Source organism: Lissotriton vulgaris, chromosome 2_2 (assembly GCF_964263255.1).
Source record: "Lissotriton vulgaris chromosome 2_2, aLisVul1.2, whole genome shotgun sequence".
In the NCBI taxonomy this organism is placed as follows: domain Eukaryota; kingdom Metazoa; phylum Chordata; class Amphibia; order Caudata; family Salamandridae; genus Lissotriton; species Lissotriton vulgaris.
In genome coordinates this window covers 281,638,911-281,659,209 of record NC_141688.1, presented here as the reverse complement: position 1 = coordinate 281,659,209, position 20,299 = coordinate 281,638,911, and the positions used below count along the sequence as shown (strand labels likewise).

General features: G+C 48.1%; 1 long non-coding RNA gene across 2 annotated transcripts in view; it reads right to left on the bottom strand.

Moving 5' to 3' along the window:
• LOC147729310 (uncharacterized) overlaps nucleotides 1-20,299 on the bottom strand; it is a 120,352-nt gene that overhangs the window by 45,308 nt on the left and 54,745 nt on the right. For both annotated transcript variants that reach the window (XR_015309210.1, XR_015309211.1), the window contains one exon: nucleotides 278-387. This is a non-coding gene — a long non-coding RNA (uncharacterized LOC147729310). The remainder of the gene's footprint in view (nucleotides 1-277; nucleotides 388-20,299) is intronic.

Below are 20,299 nucleotides of genomic sequence, written 5' to 3'. Positions count from 1 at the left end.
ATATACGCTATCTCGCAGATCAAATGTTTACATGGCCTTCATAGATTTTTCTACGACCTTTGATAAGGTAGATCAGCCGCTCCTTTGGAGGAAACTACAAAATATGGGATTGCCCTGCTCCCCTGTTGTCCTTAATCATTGCATTACATTCTCAAACCTGGTGTCGGGTTTAATGGGAGGAAACCAAGGATTAACATTGTAATTCCAATAGAAAATGGCTTGAAACAAGGTTGTTTATTAGCCCCCCTATTATTTTCATTATATTTAGCAGATTTACCTGACTGTCTCTCTCAGCGAGAGGGCAATGCTCCAAATATAGGTAGCCGTCCTTTCGCATGTCTCCTTTACGCAGACGATATAGTCGTGATGAATCTTACTCCTATAGGGCTAAACAAAAAGTTGTCATCATTGCAGAGTTATACGGCGGTTAATTTTTTGAAGATCAATGTTTCCAAAAGTAAAATTCTAATCTTGAAAAGTGACAGAAGCAGAAAATTATGTAAATGTAATTGGCACATTGGTCTTGAAAAGATGGAGGTGATTGATTCATATGTATATCTAGGAAAAATAATCGCGAGCAATACGAAGAATAAACTCCATATTCAACACAGCACCAGTAAAGCTATGTCTCACGCTACTGGTCTGCGCATGTTTTATAGCACAATGGGAAGAAGGCATTTTTTACATCTACTGACAGTGCTGAAAGCAAAAACTCCATCAACCTTACTATATGCTATTGAATCAATCCCTGTAAAGGAGTGGAGTTTTTTAGAGAAGATAGAAGGCCAGATTTTACGTAAATTGTGTAATTTCAATACACTAGTTCCTTCAGCTGCTATTAAATTGGAATTTGGACTAATACGCACCTATATTCAAGGTATTTCCAGAGTTTTACGTTGGGGATACCAGTTAAAAAATAGTGAATTTAATTCCCTAAGAGGTTTCATGTGTAAGGAAATTGTTGGTGGTATGGGGGCGAAATACTCTTTAGGTCGAGATTTCTCTTTGGCTTTAAACATTTTCTGTGTTCAGGAAGAATCTGTGATTTCCCTCCCGCTATCAGAATCCTTCGTAAAAAACTTAAGTGGGAGGATCAGCTTTAATAGAGATATTGAGTTGTGTAATACTAAAGAGAAATTGAAGATAATAGCAAGGACTACTTCCCCAAAACTTCCGCAGAAATATTTAACTTGGAACTTAGATCATGGAACAAGATGCTGGTTCTCCTTATTTAGATTAAATCTCCTACCTCTAAATGATTTAACAGCATATTGGTCCCAGAATTAGAAAAATGAAAAAAATTGCAATTTTTGTGAACTGAACATCCAGAACTTAGATCATGCTTTGTTAGTGTGTCCAGCACTGGCCTTTTATCGTCGTCACTGGCTTAGGCCGATGTTTTTACAAAATGGTGTTAAGGATGTAGCTTCAGCTCGCAACTATCTTTTTAATCCGAAAAAAGAAGCTGTGTGTGTAAAATTGTTTAATTTTTAAAGGAATTTATGTACATGGTTGCTGCTGTACTTGCTAAACTGATAGCTAATAGCCAGATGTACTTGCTAAACTGATAGCTGATAGCCAGATTTAAGTGTGCTATTTGTGTGTGACTTGTGGGGCTTCCTCGCGGATTTTATCGCAGAGACTCCCCTTCACTAATTTTAATTTTATTTTACTTTTAACCTCACTGGAATATTCCCTTGTGCACCCTGCCCTAATTTACGAGCAGTTTTTAACTCACCTGGGCACTCGCTCCCCCCGCTTGCCTAGTGGGGTCCAGCCGATCTATTTGCTGGGTCCCCCGGTTGCGGGCTTCCTGTGGCGGCCATTTTGGCTTGGGAGGCTAGAGGGACACTATTTAAGGAACCTTCCTTGGCGCAGTCACGAGAAACGCTGTTTGTTTGGAATCCCTCCTGAGGCGGAAAGCCGGGAGGTTGCTGCTGTACTTGCTAAACTGATAGCTGATAGCCAGATGTACTTGCTAAACTGATAGCTGATAGCCAGATTTAGGTGTGCTATTTGTGTGTGACTTGTGGGGATTTCCTCGCGGATTTTATCGCGGAGACTCCCCTTCACTAATTTAAATTTTATTTTACTTTTAACCTCACTCGAATATTCCCTTGTGCACCCTGCCCTAATTTACGAGCAGTTTTTAACTCACCTGGGCACTCGCTCCCCCCGCTTGCCGAGTGGGGTCCAGCCGAACTAATTGTCTGTTGCGGGCTTCCGGTGAGGGCCATTTTGGCTTGGGAGGCTAGAGGGACACTATATAAAGAGACGGTCATGACTCCACGCAGCGGACGCGATCAGCGCGCGTGCCGGATCTGCGCCGGACTCGTGCCAGAATCCTGCCCGTCTGCGACCGTCCGCGCCTGTACGTCGCCTCTTGCAGAAGCCTCTAGCGAAAATCAGAAAGGTAGACTCTCGTACTCAAGACAAGACTTACTCACTCTCAATTGTCTCAAAGGGGATTGCACTAAACTCTATTCTCCACTAGGCAAAAACCTGCTTTACCTGCCCGTGTCGCTTCTCCCTTCCTAAACCATCCTTGCCACCGCCCTTTATTAAGGCCAGTCGGAAACAAATCAAGATTGGGCAACTGAATGTAAGGTCCATGAAGAAACACCATCTGGAAATTCATGAACTTATTACCGACCATACTCTTGATATTCTATTTCTAACTGAAACGTGGCTACAAGATGATATGGAATCAGTCATCAATTTAGCAACCCCCAATGGATATACCACGTACACCCTTAATAGACACACTAGGGGAGGGGGGATCGCAATGATGGTGAAATCTAACTTATCCTGCGGGTTTAGTAGACTAGACATTGAAGATTGTGAATGTGCTCGATATAACATCCACATTAACCCTCAACTCACTCTCGTAGGTCTTTTGATCTACAGACCCCCAGGAACAGACAAGAACTTTATAGCATCTCTTCTTGATAACATGTGCTCCTTGATCACTGGCACTGCCAATTTTACCATCATAGGAGATCTGAACATCCATTTTGACATCACCACTGACAATACGGTTAAAACTCTGATAGCTGATTTAGACGCCCTACAGCTTTGCCAGCTTGTCAATGGCCCCACCCATAGCGGCGGACATCTCCTAGACCCGATCTTGTCCAATTTGACCAACGTGAACGTAGAACCGCCTATCCCCATGACCTAGTGACCATGACACTGCCCTATGGGGACAATCCTAAAATTAAACCCGCCCAGCAGGTGCGGAAAAGGCCATGGAGAAAGCTCCGTTTGGAGGAATTCCATGCTCTCCTCATAGCTGACCCTCCAACACTTAGCAAGGACCCTAACTTAGGATATGTTAGATTCTGTGATTGGATTAACAGGGCCTTAGATACTTTGATTCCTGCTAAGTGGATCAAAGCACGCTCTCACGTATCCAGCCCATGGTTCAATGATGAGCTCACCTTATTCAGAAAGGAGCTAAAAAAAATGAAACGTAGATGGAGAAGAGACTACGACCCGGCTCTCAAAACCCTTTATGTCCAGTCACAAAAAAGCTACCACCGTAAAATCTGTAGGGCTCGCGCAGCTTTCTACGCCAAAGAGATCAACAATAGCCACAACGCCTCCAAGACTATTTTCAGAATACTGAAAAAGCTCAGTGCCAAAAAATTAGTAGGCAATTCCAACACCTCATCCACATTATGCGATAATTTGGCTACTTTCTTCACGGATAAAATCCAGAAAATCTATAATTCCTTTTTGGCCAATCCACAGCTCATTCCCAAAGCCGACCCTAATAGGCCCAAATTGTATTTCATTCCAGCACTTAACCAAGAAAACTTCATGGCTCTCTGCAATAAAATTAAGTCAGGTTCGCCAGCAGACCCCCTTAAACCCGAACAATTCAGAGAAGCAGATGAGACAGTACTTGGCCCCCCAGAGACATTATTAACCTGTCCCTCTACACAGCTAATATACCCGCCAGCTGGAAGCAAGCATGGGTCTCCCCCATTATAAAGAAACCCACGCTAGACCCTAACCTACCAGAAAACTTCAGACCTATATCTCTGCTCCCCTGGCCAGCCAAAGTGGTGGAAGCCCATGTCAACTCCATCCTGACCAACTTTCTGACGTCTAACTCTATACTAGACAGGTCCCAACATGGCTTCCGGGCCGGGCACAGCACCGAAACAGCCCTCCTGAGTGTGACAGAACACCTTCGAACCATCCTAGACTCAGGAGGAACGGCAGCACTGATCCTTTTAGATCTCAGTGCTGCCTTCGACACGGTCTCCCATGAGGTGCTGATATTCAGGCTGGAGGAAGCAGGGGTATCTGGTCAGGCCATCAATTGGTTTAAGTCTTTCCTGTCAGGTAGATCCTTCAGGGTCTCCACCCCGCCGTTTCTCTCGAGGGAATGCCCCATTGAACAGGGAGTGCCCCAAGGGTCTGCTCTCAGCCCCACCCTGTTCAATGTTTACGTGCAACCTTTGGCAGAAGTAGCTAGGAAACACGGGTTGTCGTTAGTGTCCTACGCTGACGACACCCAGCTGGTGGTGGCATTGTAGGATGAGAACGGCTTGGGAGCGCAAAACTTTAAACAGACTCTCGCTGACCTTACCAGCTGGATGACATTAAACTATCTCCAGCTCAACGCCGGCAAGACGGAGATCTTGCTGGTAGGCAAAGATACTACTGCCTGGGGGAACAACTGGTGGCCTGAGTCAATGGGGCAACCACCGGATCCCAAATGTGTAGTAAAAAACCTAGGAGTATGGGTGGACTCAGCCCTGAATTTTACTCATCACACAAAATAAGTGGCGGCAAACTGTTTCGGGATTCTGCGTAACCTAAGACCTATCCTAAAATACTTTGACCACCAAACCCGCCAACTGGTGGTACAGTCAGCTATTCTCTCACGGCTAGACTACGCCAGCTCCCTGCTGCTAGGGACGAATGTTGCAGAGAAAGCTAGATTACAAAGAGTCCAGAACGCCGCCGCGAGAGCACTTACTGGACTTCCCCACCACAAGCCTATAACTAACACCCTTCTGAAACTTCACTGGCTTCCAGTAGAGAAGAGGATCTACTTCAAAACGCTGTGCCTCGCTTTTAAAATCCTGAAATCTGCCTCCCCCCCCTATGCTGTGCCCACTCCTTTCATTTTATACTCCCCGACGCGCGTTACGGTCGGAAGGACAGAACCTTGCCATTGTCCCCCGCATTAAACTAGCCCGGATGGGCGGTCGCTCTTTCAGATACCTAGCATCTAGGCTCTGGAATAAACTTCCAGCCCAGATACGCGGACTTAACAACTTGCTGTTCTTCAGAAAGGCCATAAAAACCTACCTCTTCTGTTAATCATGTTATGTCTTCTGCAATATTCCTTCAGCAGCAACCACCCTCTGAGGCACGAACAGTCTGCGCCGGGACGCCCCTTTGCTGGGGCAGCCGTGCGCCATATAAATACATATAACATAACATAACATAACATATTTTAATTGTATATTTTCAAAGTGGGATTTAATTTCTGAACAGCTGACCCTCTTTTTAGTCATTTTATCCTCTCTTGATCACGAATGTATTGTGCATTGTTCGGTCCTCATTTTAAAGGCTGTTGCTTATTTAATTTTTTTATCCCTAAATTGTAAACCTACACATGATCAGGTTGCTTTTATTTGTTATTTGCACAGTTCAGGATATGCCCTGTTCTCTCATTGTTGGCTGCTAATTCCAAACTTTGCTTCATGAATGTGCTCCACGTTGTCTTGGTTGCTTTCTAATTGTTATTTGCACAACTCTGGATATGCCCTGTTTCCTCATTGTTGGCTGCTAAATTCCAAACTTTTACCCCTTGAAACTGTTATATGTTGAAATCCTTTTACTGTCTTGTTATTACTGGTTTTATGGCACTTTATGTATTAATTGGTGTGTAATTTTTAAGTGGACCTCATTGGAGTTCCAAAACATTAATAAACTGAATTGAATTGAATTGTAACATTTCAAACATTGGACTACACTTAATTTACTGTGATGTGGAAAGGCGGGATAACACACACATCTGGAATTCGTCTTAGTTTATTTCGAAATTGTGAAAGAGACCCCTGAGGGAGTAAATACTCTACCTGCCAAATCCAAGGCCTGTACATCCGAGACCCGTCGACAGGAAATGAGATACAACAACAAAGTAAGCTTCACTGATAACTGTTTACGTGAAAGTCCCTGGTTCGCCGGCCAGTTTCTGATAAAACGAAGTACCACATCTACATCCCCCAGTGTGGAAGATCTGGGTTTTAGTGGTTTCACCAATCTAATGCCTCTCAATAATTTACATACCAAAGGATACTCCCCCACAGGTTCCCTTCCACGTGGTGGCTACATCTGCAAGGAAATTCACAATCATATTTATTCTGGATCCCCCGGGATCCACCTGTCATTCACCACACCAACAAACCCATCTATGCCAAACCGTTTTGTATCGTTTGTGCCTAGTGGGAGTCGGAGATTGTGACAAGAAAAACATTGGATCCTGCGAAACTCCAAGCACTTGCTAGCATCTTGGGAAAGTCTCCAGGCCATCAGGGATAATTGACCCTTCAGCACCAGCGGATGTGGACATCCTATTGGGTCTTGAAAATTTTCCGGGAATGAGAGAAGAAGTACAGAAGGGGCGCAAGTCTAGGTTAACGTCACTGGAAACCATGACTGTGCCTTCCAATACGGAGTGATCAAGTCCCCTCCCTGTTGGCGGACGTGCGCGAGCACTCTCTGAATCATGACGAACGGAGAAAGGCATAAAGCGTGCCCATTGTCCAGGATTGTAGAAATGCATCCCAGTTGAGTGTCTGAGGATCTGGTCACCAACTGTAAAATTGTAAAACTGGGGTAACCGAGTGTTCAATCGGGATGCAAAAATATCTATTTTTCATGGACCCCTCTTCAAATTACGATGTTAAAACACCCTGGGGTGTAGCCTCCAAATGTTGGAATCCCGATGAAATCAGGAGTTCCAATCTGCCACTACATTGGAACTGCCTGAAATATATTCTGTCATCACTGCGATATGATGTTGAAGGCAATTATGCCAAAAACCCTTGGCTATCTCTGCCAAAAAACAAGACCTTGTGCTCCTCAAACGATTGATGCATTGTACTGCTGAGACGTTGTCCATTCGATAGAAGGATACAACAACTCACTTTCTGCAGGGATAGAGTCTGAATCGTGAACGAACCCGCTAGGAGTTCCAGACAATTTATATGCAACTGTAGTTCCTCTGGGGACCATCTGCCCCCATCAAACGCGGTTGATTTAAAATGAGCCTCAGATCCACAAAATGGATGCCTCTGCCACAGACACGGGTCTGGCCTCCTGCTGCTGACCGAAACTCAGCAAATGGTGGCCTGGACAAAGGGTTTCCTGTCGCAGGGTGGTGTCAAACCACCCCAGACAGGAGATAGTGGATTGTAGCAGGGAGGTTTCAAAGAAACCAGACACTGCCTGGGGAGCACAAGGCTGCCCCTTGCATATTCCGGCCAAACCGGTTCTGGGGCACACCAGCCCCAGTCCCAGCACGGCCTGGATCAAAGGAAAGGGGTGTAACCACCCCCTTCCTGGGTCCCACCAATAGGAGGGGACCTAGCAGGATGTCTAGCCCACTAGATTCGAATAAGAGTGGGAGCAGTGCCAATGCAACTTAGATCATCCTGAAGAAACAAAAGAAACGAATTCTGGACCCTTCGACATCTTACTCAACGTAGAAGACTGAAGAATCTCCCTTGTGGTCAAGGAGTGACCACCCTGTGCAAACAGGCAACATCCAGCCTTCGACCCTCGCTTTTTTGCAGTTCCTGCCGGAACTCGAGTGACAGAGATCGACGAGATCAAGCTTGCCTGCCTTCTCCCAGCCCGATCCATAGTCCCTGCAGAGCTGAGACCAGTGGAGGCGACCGGAATCGTGGGGCACGCCATCTTGAAAAGGCCACGAGACGCTGACCGTGCAGCCCACGAGTGACCCTCGAAGCTGTACACAGGGGTTTCAGAAGCCCCAACCCTGAGCTACACTTGCACCAAAGCTACCCCCTCCACACTCGAAGAGTGCTGCGTGGGGCCCTTCTGCTTGTGTTTGCTCGTCACGTTGGCCCGGTCACTTGCCAGCTGGCTTGTGGCCCCTGTGCCGACGAAAACTTGAAAACGTCTTGCTTTCCTGGTTGCTTCAGGTCTGCACCAGCTCCTGCGAAAAGGAGCCCCCACTCCGCCCCTCCTGGTCCGACTGAGAAGCAATCTCCCGGTTCTGCGTGGATTGCTTTTGCCAAGTGCTGTTTAGTGCAATCTTGAAGCCGACGGTGCTGACGGCGAGAGCCTGCGTGGGACAGATCATGACCTGCTCCTGGACGTCGCAGATGCCCCAGAGCCCACGTGACAGCGGAGAGAAGCCGCTCAACAACCATCTGATTGCGCCCGACATTGCCTGGTTCCGTCCTGGTTCCCCCCTGGTCACTGCTGAGTGACCCAGACTCTGTCCCCTCTGCTTTCAGATTTATCTCGACTTCGATCCACCCTTGGATCACACCGGACACTTCTGCTTCCCATCGCCTGCAGCTTCTCCAGCTCCAAGCACCAAGAACCTGCGTGTCAAAACCCGACGCCACTTCGACCCTGTGCACCCGCTTCCTGTGGGTGAGGTAACATTGCAACGCCGGAGTCCCTACACTGGTACACACCTCTAGGGTCTGTGTCTTAAGTTTTGTTCCTCTTGGTTCAGCGGAAGTATCTTTAAACTAACTTTGTGTAACTTTTATGCACCATTGACTTTGCATTGGTGCAAGCCGCACTTTACGTGCTGCACCCGAATTCCGTGGGCTACTCCCGACTTCAGCATTGCTAGTCCTGACTGCTCCCAGTGATTCTCTAGGCCCTAGGCCTAACCACTGATCGATTGGTATCTCTTATACCACTTTCTTAGTATATGGTTTGAGTGGCCACCCGCCCTCATCCATAATTGTGCAACTTTGTATGTTATACTGTGCTTTTGATTTAACGCTTGTGCCCCTTTCCTCATAAAGAGTACTGGGGATTAATTTAGAAATAAACACGTATATTTTTATAATATATACTTGTGTGGTGTCCTTTCATTTGCTATTACAGGATTGTATGTGGTAAAACAGCTCGCTTAACGCGACCTCTTAAGTTAAGCCTTTAAGGCTTCTTAGTCCATGCTACCCCTAGGATAGCTTGTCTACAAGGTTGACTTACAACCAGACACCATAAGGGATTGTTTGGACTGATACAAAGTGGTTCCAGAATTGGAAACACTACATATCAGGCCAACTTCTCGCATCCCTCTAGAGGGGTGGAATGCTACCCCCGTCGCCAGAACTGGCAAGGGGGTAGTATTCCAATTTGTATGACACCTTACACGACATGTTTTGATAAAGCCAAACCAAAGTTGCTATATAACCGCGAGGATTATAAGGCACTTAATAGTATATGGTATGGCATTATCCCGGAACAGCTAAGGGAATTGGTCCCGACAGCTGCAGACAGGCTCAGCTCATGCTAGAGTCCCATCTCACATTAAACCACGCACTCTGCCTCCAGGATTGTTAAGGCCTGCCATAGGAGTGGCTTATAGGTTTATATGTGTCCAGTTAGGTTTAGATATAGGTATACTATATCTAAGCAAGGGGTGATTACACCACCTTGCCCCAGCTGAGGGATCAGCCAGTTGTGCCAATTTTAGATAGCCAGCCAGGGGTGGCAAAAGATATGATGCAGCCCCTGGTAGGCCTTGGATGCACCTATGCCCTGGGCACCTATAGTGCTCTGTACAGGGGCTGATAAGGCGACCCAAGCCAATCTAGTTATGCACCTAGGGTACATGGAATCCATTTTACAGAGAGAGCATCCATTTTGTGGATCTGAAGCTCTTTTAAAATCAACCGCGTTTCAGTAAAGTAACATGTCTTCTCCCTTGTGGGAGAGTAGGGTCTGCTATCCTATGGTCACCCCAATTTTTGCTTTTTGCTGCACTGGTTTTCGACTTACTGAGGATGTGGGCCTGCTAATCAGACCCCCTGCCTGCTGTTCTCTCTCTAAATTTATGATACATGTGCTATAGGTACATACCACAATTGGAAAATGGACTCCTTGTCAGCCCCTATACCATGCACTATAGGTGCTCAGGGCATAGGTGCCACCAAGGCCTACCAGGGCCTGAAGCATAGCTTTTGCCAACCCTGGCTGGTTCTTAAATTGACACAACTGGCTGATCACTCAGCTGGGGAAAGTGGGTGTAATCACCCCTTGCTTAGATATAGTATACCTATATCTAAACCTATATCTGGACACATATAAACCTGTGAGCCACTCTTATGGAAGGCCTTACCAATCCTGGAGACAGAGTGCGTGTTTTTATGTGAGATGGAGCTCTGGCATGAGCTGAGCCTGTCTGCAGCTGTCGGGAACAACTCCCTAAGCTGATCCGGGATAATGCCATACCATATACTCTTAAGCGCCTTATAATCCTCGCGGTTATATAGCAACTTTGGTTTGGCTTTATCAAAACATGTCGTGTAAGGTGTCATACGAATTGGAATACTACCCCCTCACCAGTTCTGGCGACGGGGGTAGCATTCCACCCTTCTAGAGGGATAAGACATGTTACTTTACTGAAACGCGGTTGATTTAAAATGAGCCTCAGATCCACAAAATGGATTCCTCTGCCACAGACACGGGTCTGGCCTCCATCTGCTGACCGAAACTCAGCAAATGGTGGCCTGGACAAAGGGTTTCCTGTCGCAGGGTGGTGTCAAACCACCCCAGACAGGAGATAGTGGATTGTAGCAGGGAGGTTTCAAAGAAACCAGACACTGCCTGGGGAGCACAAGGCTGCCCCTTGCATATTCCGGCCAAACCGGTTCTGGGGCACACCAGCCCCAGTCCCAGCATGGCCTGGATCAAAGGAAAGGGGTGTAACCACCCCCTTCCTGGGTCCCACCAATAGGAGGGGACCTAGCAGGATGTCTAGCCCACTAGATTCGAATAAGAGTGGGAGCAGTGCCAATGCAACTTAGATCATCCTGAAGAAACATAAGAACCGAATTCTGGACCCTTCGACATCCTACTCAACGTAGAAGACTGAAGAATCTCCCTTGTGGTCAAGGAGTGACCACCCTGTGCAAACAGGCAACATCCAGCCCTCGACCCTCGCTTTTTTGCAGTTCCTGCCGGAACTCGAGTGACAGAGATCGACGAGATCAAGCTTGCCTGCCTTCTCCCAGCCCGATCCATAGTCCCTGCAGAGCTGAGACCAGTGGAGGCGACCAGAAGCGTGGGGCACGCCATCTTGAAAAGGCCACGAGACGCTGACCGTGCAGCCCACGAGTGACCCTCGAAGCTGTACACCGGGGTTTCAGAAGCCCCAACCCTGAGCTACACTTGCACCAAAGCTACCCCCTCCATACTCGAAGAGTGCTGCGTGGGGTCCTTCTGCTTGTGTTTGCTCGTCACGTTGGCCCGGTCACTTGCCAGCTGGCTTGTGGCCCCTGTGCCGACGAAAACTTGAAAACGTCTTGCTTTCTTGGTTGCTCCAGGTCTGCACCAGCTCCTGCGAAAAGGAGCCCCCACTCCGCCCCTCCTGGTCCGACTGAGAAGCAATCTCCCGGTTCCGCGTGGATTGCTTTTGCCAAGTGCTGTTTAGTGCAATCTTGAAGCCGACGGTGCTGACGGCGAGAGCCTGCGTGGGACAGATCGTGACCTGCTCCTGGACGTCGCAGATGCCCCAGAGCCCACGTGACAGCGGAGAGAAGCCGCTCAACAACCATCTGATTGCGCCCGACATTGCCTGGTTCCGTCCTGGTTCCACCCTGGTCACTGCTGAGTGACCCAGACTCTGTCCCCTCTGCTTTCAGATTTATCTCGACTTCGATCCACCCTTGGATCACACCGGACACTTCTGCTTCCCATCGCCTGCAGCTTCTCCAGCTCCAAGCACCAAGAACCTGCGTGTCAAAACCCGACGCCACTTCGACCCTGTGCACCCACTTCCTGTGGGTGAGGTAACATTGCAACGCCGGAGTCCCTACACTGGTACACACCTCTAGGGTCTGTGTCTTAAGTTTTGTTCCTCTAGGTTCAGCGGAAGTATCTTTAAACTAACTTTGTGTAACTTTTATGCACCATTGACTTTGCATTGGTGCAAGCCGCACTTTACGTGCTGCACCCGAATTCCGTGTGTCGTATTTTGACGATGGCTGGGTTAGCGCTTAGCTTTGCTACACGTTTCCCGCTTAAATTAGCTATACGTAGAAACGCCATTTTGTATGTAGTGGCGGCCATCTTAGATCATGAGCGGCCTCGTGGCCAGCGTGCCCTTTAGTCCTTTGTCCGTTCCACTGACCACTCGAGTCTGCCCAGCAACAGGCTATTTTTAGTATTGGTCAAGCTCCCACATGCGCAGTTCACACTGACCAGTCACTCCTCAGGAATGTGCCGCAAACTGACCAGTGGGTTTGAAACCCTCCAATGAGCTGGCAGTATTCCAAAATATGCCCTTATATGTACATAATGTTCTGTAACTTTGTGCCGTGTGTTCGTTTTATTACCTGTAGAATTGTATAAAAGAGGGGGTCACATCGGTGTTCGGTGTGATACCTCTTGCATTACCGAAGGGTGCTGTATGAGTGTACCACCACCCCATGGGGTCTTAATAAACTTGTTCTTTGACTTTTACAGTTTCCGTGCCAACAGTTCTTCTAATGTATGTGGGTTATCTTCGGAACATGTAGGCCTTGGGAACCCGTTACAACAAATTGGCGACCACGAAGGGACTCATCGGTGACTCGGATGCCCGAAGGAGAGGTCGTGACGAAGGTTGGGACACTCGCCATGGACGCGCGCTGCCATTAAGTGACCCGAGTCTTGGCTCCCACGGTGTTTTTTCCTTTCCTTCCGATCTGACCTTCCAGGTGGCGCCGGTCCCCGACTGAGTTTCGATCGTCTGTGTTGCTGGATAAAGTGCCGTTTGGCTGATTCGATTAAAAGACCTTGGCAGTTGGAATCTGGACCTTTGAGATTTTGGGTAAGATTTGTGATCTGTAAGGTAGTCTGCGGACGCTTACTGGAGTTCTATGATTTGTGATCGGTAAGGTAGTCTGCGGACGCTTACTGGAGTTCTATGATTTGTGATTGGTGAGGTAGTCCTTGGACGCTTGCCGAAATTGTGACCTATGACTTTGATTTGAGTTAGCTAACATTTGTGAATTTGTGAATTTGTGAACTTTGAATCTATATGTGTAGTGCACTTCACATAGGCAGGCATGTAGAGATGTTTCTCTAACTTTGTTTTTTCCTCTGAGCGGCACATTTGTGTGAAGTACTGTAAGTGCCTTTTATACGGTGTCACGCTTTCGTGATACTCTTTGAACATGCCTGTTTTTAGCACGCTTCGAGGGATGTGCTGTCTTGGAAATGGTACCACAATTAGGTTAGCGGAATCACAGCCGGCTCCCCCAGAGGGAACACCAAATCGCAAAATGTACATTAAACATGGCCTTCCCCCTATAATGTACAGTAAACTCTGGCACAAGTATACTAAGTCGGATCCTGAATTGCAATGGCCACTACATGGGTCGTTCGATTTGCAAAAAGTACAGTTTGTGGAGCAATGTCTGTTTCAACGCAGGTCTAGACAAAACATGTTTGATTGTGTGCGAATGTGGGAGAAAGCGGTGCGTGAGCGAATGAAACGTGAAGTTGCCTTGGCGGACAAAGAGCAGCGCAAGACTTCTCGGGATAAGGCTTTACAGCTTGAGGAAAAAGAGGCTCAGGAGAAAAGAGAGAGGGAGGAACGGGAACGTAAATTGCAAACGACGGGTCAATTCCCTATTCGTCGACCGCTTTATCCTGTCCTTAATAATGAAATTGATGATTTTTCATTGCTAGATCGGTCACCGCCTCCGTATGTTTCACCGACGGCTCCAGCTGAAGATTGGGGTGATGAGGGGCAGGATAAGTTGGAAAAGAAGGGTGTATCTGCTCTCAGGTTTTCTACGGAGAGGTCCGCACATTTACGTAGTTGGGCTCGTAAAGTGAATAAGAAATGTGCTTCTCAGGATGAGGTGATTGCGGAGAGGAGTAAGTGGTCGGATCTTGAGTTAATGTATTTCTTGTCTACTTTGGCGGATGAAGTTGTTGTCGCGTATCGTGACCTTTCAGACACGTTAGAACCTAAAGCTGTGTCAGTACATCGTGAGAATTTGGATAAAGGTTTATTTGCTCTTTCAGATGTCGACGACTGTGAGAAGTTAGCCTGATATGTAGTGTTTCCAACTCTGGAACCACTGGGTATCAGTCCAAACAAACCCCAAAGATGTCTGGTTGTAAGTCAACCTTGTTAGACAAGCTATCCTAGTGGTAGCATGGACTAAGCAGCCTTAAAGGCTAAACTTAAGAGGTCGTGTTAAGCGAGCTGTTTTACCACATACAATCCTGTAATCAAATGAAAGGACACCACACAAGTATATATTGTAAAAATATATGTATTTATTTCTAAATTACTCCCCAGTACTCTTTATGAGGAAAGGGGCACAAGCGTTAAATCAAAAGCACAGTAAAACATATAAAATTGCACAATTATGGATGAGGGCGGGTGGCCACTCAGACCATATACTAAAAAAGTGGTATAAGGAACACTTATCGAACAGTGGTTAGGCCTAGGGCCTAGAGATTCGCTGGGAGCAGTCAGGACTAGCAATGCTGAAGTCGGGAGTAGCCCACAGGAGACGGGTGCAGCACGGAAAGTGCGGCGCGCACCAATGCAATGTCAATGGTGCGTAAAAGTTAGATAAAGTGAATTAAAAGATACTTCCGCTGAACCTAGAGGAACAAAACTTTAGACACAGACCCTAGAGGTGTGTACCAGTGTAAGAACACCGGCGTTGCAATGTTACCTCACCCACAGGCCGTGGGTGCACAGGGTCGAAGTGGCGTCGGGTTCTGACACGCAGGCTCTTGGTGCTTGAAGCTGTTGCAGCTGCAGGCGCTGTGAAGCAGAAGTGTCCGGTGCGATCCAAGGGTGGATCGAAGTATAAAAGTACCTGAAAGCAGAGGGGACAGAGTCTGGGTCACTCAGCAGTGACCAGGGTGGAACCAGGACGGAACCAGGCAATGTCGGGCGCAATCAGGTGGTTGTCGATAGGCTTCTCTCCGCTGTCACGTGGGCTCTGGGGCATCTGCGACGTCCAGGAGCAGGTCACTATCTGTCCCACGTAGGCTCTCGCCGTCAGCACCGTCGGCTTCAAGATTGCAGCAAACAGCACTTGGCAAAAGCAATCCACGCGGAACCGGGAGATTGCTTATCACTCAAACCAGGAGGGTCAGAGTGGGGGCTCCTTTTCACAGGAGCTGGTGCAGATCTGGAGCAACCAGAAAAGCAAGTCGTATTTCAGTTTTCGTCGGCACAGGGGCCACAAGCCAGCTGGCAAGTGACCGGGCCAACGCGTCGAGCCAACACAAGCAGAAGGGCCCCACGCAGCACTCGTCGAGTGTGGAGGGGTGAGCTTTGGTGCAAGTGGAGCTCGGGGCTGGGGCTTCTCAAACCCTGGTGCACAGCTTCGAGGGTCACTCGTGGGCTGCACGGTCAGTGTCTCGTGGCCTTTTCAAGATGGCGTGCCCTACGCTTCCGGTCGCCTCCACTGGTCTCAGCTCTGCAGGGACTGTGGATCGGGCAGGGAGAAGGCAGGCAAGCTTGATCTCGTCGATCTCTGTCGCTCGAGTCCCGGCGGAGACTGCAACAAAGCAAGGGTCGAGGGCTGGATGGTACCTGTTTGCACAGGGTGGTCACTCCTTGACCACAAGGGAGATTCTTCAGTCTTCTAGCGTCGTGTAGAAAGTCGAAGGGTCCAGAATTCGTTTCTTATGTTTCTTCAGGATGATCTGAGTTGCATTGGCACTGCTCCCACTCTTATTTGAATCTGGTGGGCTGGACATCCTGCTAGGTCCCCTCCTATGGGTGGGACCCAGGAAGGGGGTGGTTACACCCCTTTCCTTTGATCCAGGCCGCGCTGGGACAGGGGCTGGGAGGCCCCAGAACCGGTTTGGCTGGATTATGCAAGGGGCAGCCTTGTGCTCCCCAGGCAGTGTCTGGTTTCTTTGAAACCTCCCTACTACAATCCACTATCTCCTGTCTGGGGTGGTTTGACACCGCCCTGTGACAGGAAACCCTTTGTCCAGGCCACCATATGCTGAGTTTCGGTCAGCAGCAGGAGGCCAGACCCGTGTCTGTGGCAGGGGCATCCATTTTGTGGATCTGAGGCTCATTTTAAATCAACCGCGTTTCAGTAAAGTAACATGTCTTATCCCTCTAGAAGGGTGGAATGCTACCCCCGTCACCAGAACTGGCGAGGGGGTAGTATTCCAATTCGTATGACACCTTACACGACATGTTTTGATAAAGCCAAACCAAAGTTGCTATATAACCGCGAGGATTATAAGGCGCTTAAGAGTATATGGTATGGCATTATCCCGGATCAGCTTAGGGAGTTGTTCCCGACAGCTGCAGACAGGCTCAGCTCATGCCAGAGCTCCATCTCACATAAAACCACGCACTCTGCCTCTAGGATTGATGAGGCCTTCCATAGGAGTGGCTCACAGGTTATATATGTGTCCAGATATAGGTTTAGATATAGGTATACTATATCTAAGCAAGGGGTGATTACACCCACTTACCCCAGCTGAGTGATCAGCCAGTTGTGTCAATTTAAGAACCAGCCAGGGGTGGCAAAAGCTATGCTTCAGCCCCTGGTAGGCCTTGGTGGCACCTATGCCCTGAGCACCTATAGTGCATAGTACAGGGGCTGACAAGGAGTCCATTTCCAATTGTGGTATGTACCTAGGGTACATGGAATCCATTTTACAGAGAGAGCAGATAGCCTGGGGCCCTGATTAGCAGGGAACCAGGCCAACTAAGTCGAAAACCAGCTAAACACAAGGCAAAAAATCTGGGGTAACCATAGTCAGGTAGCCACCTTCCTACATAACCCCCCCCCCCCCCCAAACGAAAGGAGATAAGGCTATCCTTGCCCAGGTAAGCCTATATTGCCTGAGTGGCCATATAAGGAAGTACCTGCACTAGCATGGGTACCCCCTGTCTCATGGTCCACTAAGCAGTCCCTCACCCTAGGGGTATTAGAGGGTCTCCACCATAGGGAATCACTACCTTGGGTGTGTTTATGCAAAGTTAAAGGCTGGTTTGGATATGGAGTATTGAAGTGAGACTCCACTAATTTTGGGCTCAACTTCCTCCAATTATCTTCCACCATGTGGGCCTTTCTTTCTTCAACTGAGTTGCACTTAGGCTCTCAGGGTCAACCTCTGGCTACCTAAAGCTGGAGGCTGGGTCCCTCTGTTTGGTTTGCTGGAGGGACAGTTCAGGTTTGGGCCCTTTGGGTCCCAGGTTTGGCTGTGCCCAACAGAATCCTTCTGGGGGAGGTCCCTAACTACTTTTAAGGGGGCTCCCTCAGGAGTTTTTAAAGTTTTAACCTTACTAGGGCTACTAGTTTTGGTGCCCCTAATCTGTTGATGGGGGTGCTTTATTTGACAGGGGGCCCTCTGGGTCTCACTGTCCTTCTTGTCCTCTGCAGCCCTGGGCTGACTAAGGCAAGGTAGAGAGGGGCAGGTTACCTGCTCCAGACTGGATCCCACCTGAGAAGGGTCCACTGCCATCAGAGGCTCTGTCAGGCCAGGCCTAACAACCTCTGGGGCAGTTCCTTCATCAGGGGTAAGATCAGTTCCCTGAGGAGGCTGATCCTGTCCTACTGTCTGGTGAGGGGGAGATTTCTCTTCCTCCTCCATGCTCTCAGTTTGGGTGGAGTGATCCATCATTTCAGGCTTCACAACACATATATCTGTTTCAGTTTGGGCTGTGGCCATCACAGCCCCACCAACCTTTTCAGGAGGAGACTCAGTTTGGGTTTCTGCTGTTATCATAACAGCTTTGCTATTCTGTTTTGGAAGAGCTTCTGGTAAAGATGGGGCAGAGAGTTGCTCAGCCCTACCAACCTTTTCAGGAAGGACATCTTGAATTGGGGCTATAGCCAGTACAGCCCCACTAACCTTTCCATTGGAATTTACCATTCTAGAATGGATTTCCTGTTCAACCTCAGCCCAGGCTGAGATTTCCAAATCATTACCCAGTAGACAGTCTACAGGCAAGTTTGGTGACACTGCCACTCTCTTGGGGCCAATGACACCTCCCCAGCTGAGACTTACTACTGCCATGGGATGATTTGTTTGGATGCCATCAATGTTTGTTACCTGGTATGTGGCACCTGGTAAAAGTTGCTTAGAGGGGACTATACAGTCAGCCACCATGGTGATGCTAGCCCCTGTGTCTCTAAAAGCTTCAACTTTCAAACCATTGATGATGGGTTCTTGTCTATATTTGCTTAAGGTATTTGGGCAAACAGAGAAGTTGGCAAACCCCATGCCAGTCTCATAAACAAGATCATTTGGGGATGGGGACCTGGATAGGCCAGGGTCCTCCTGGGCTCCAAAAGTAAACCCACCCAGATTCCTGGGTGTGCTCCCACTTCCTGGGGGATTACTGCTGACAGTAACAGGAGGTGTTGGAGCTGGCTTTGGAGGTATGTTCTCTTTATTGCCATTCTTGGGACAACAGTTGTCTGTTTTGTAATGCCCAACCTGTTTACAGGCATGACAATAAGGCTTTTTCTCTGTTGAAGAAGTGTCTTGGGACCCACCCCCATTCTTGGAGTTTTGGGGCCCTGGGGAAGTGTTTTCTTTACTTTTATCCCTACCCTTATCTTGAGGCTTGGTAGACTCCTTCTTCTGGTTATTGTCCTGATTCTTAGGCCTAATCCTGGTTCTGACCCATTTATCTGCCCTCTTTCCCAATTCTTGGGGAGAGGTCAAATCTGAGTCCACCAGGTGCTGGTGTAAGAGCTGGTTCTGACAATTACTAAGGATCTGCTCCCTCATAATCAAATTATACAATCCTGTGAAGTCATGTACTTTGCTGCCATTTAGCCAACCCTCCAGAGCCTTAGTTGCACAATCAACAAAATCAGTCCAGTCCTGAGTCTGTGTCTTCTGGGTATCTCTGAACTTTAACCTGTACTGTTCAGTGGTTAAGCCAAACCCATCTATTAGAACACTCTTCAGGACTTTGTAATTGCTGGCATCCTCATGTCTGACAGTGAGGAGCCTATCTCTCCCTTTCTCTGAAAAGGAGTACCATAAGATTGCTGCCCACTGTTCCTCAGGAACCTGCTGTACCATGCAGGCTCTCTCCAGAGCAGTCATCCATTTGTGGATGTCATCCCCTTCCTTGTAGGGGGGCACAATCTTTGTCAGGTTTCTACTATCATAGGACCTGGGTTTCTCTTTAGGAATATTGCTGCCACCAGTGGCATCTAAGCCACTCAATTTCTGCTCTCTTGCCAAGGTAAGTTTAGCTTGGGCCAAGGTAAGCTTAGCTTGAGCCAGGGCTACCTCCTCCCTCTCTATTTGGAGTTGGACAGCCCTCATTCTGGCCCTATGCTCTTTCCTCTGGGAGGGAGTCATCCCTCTCTGAGATTCTCTTGAGGCACTAGAAAGATGGGAGTCCCCTGATGGAGATCTCACCCTCCTGTTGCCTGGGAGAATTAAGTTATGAGATCTGGGGAGGTGCTGGCCCCCTCCATTCTCATGTAGGTCTAGGTTGGCCTGGTTAAGCCTGGCAACCTGTACCTGGGTCACCCTCTGATCCTTATCTTCAGGCTCTTCTACATCTGAGCCTTCCTCTTCCTCCTCCTCTTCATCTTCTGGAAGATCCTCATTCTCAGGGGAGTGTATCCCTTCACCTGATTCTAAGGGAGCCTGACTCACCTTATCTAAGTCATCCTTTTCTAGGATAGCTATTAGGGAAGGAATGGTAGGGCCTCTGCCCTTTTTTAGCCCCCTGGCTGTGCACAAGGCACTCAGGTCTTTGTGGCTAAGGTTGTCATATCTGGAAGTTGCCTTGGTAAGGTCAACTGCTACAGGGGCAGACCCTGAGGCTACACCTGTATCAGACATGACTGCTAGTGAGGTGTAAGTGATGCACTTACCTACACTAAGTATTTTCCTACTGTACCTTGCTAGTGAGTTGTAGTCAGGGTGTGCTAATCCCTTTAATCTACAACTACTAAGTTCAGTAGAACTTAATATGCTAAGCTTTTGATTTATATGTACCTAGAGGTACTTGATGTGATCTTTCAATTTGATGTAAAGATTGCAATGGTAAAACAAACAGCAAGCTCAAATCCGCACCGCTGCACACCAA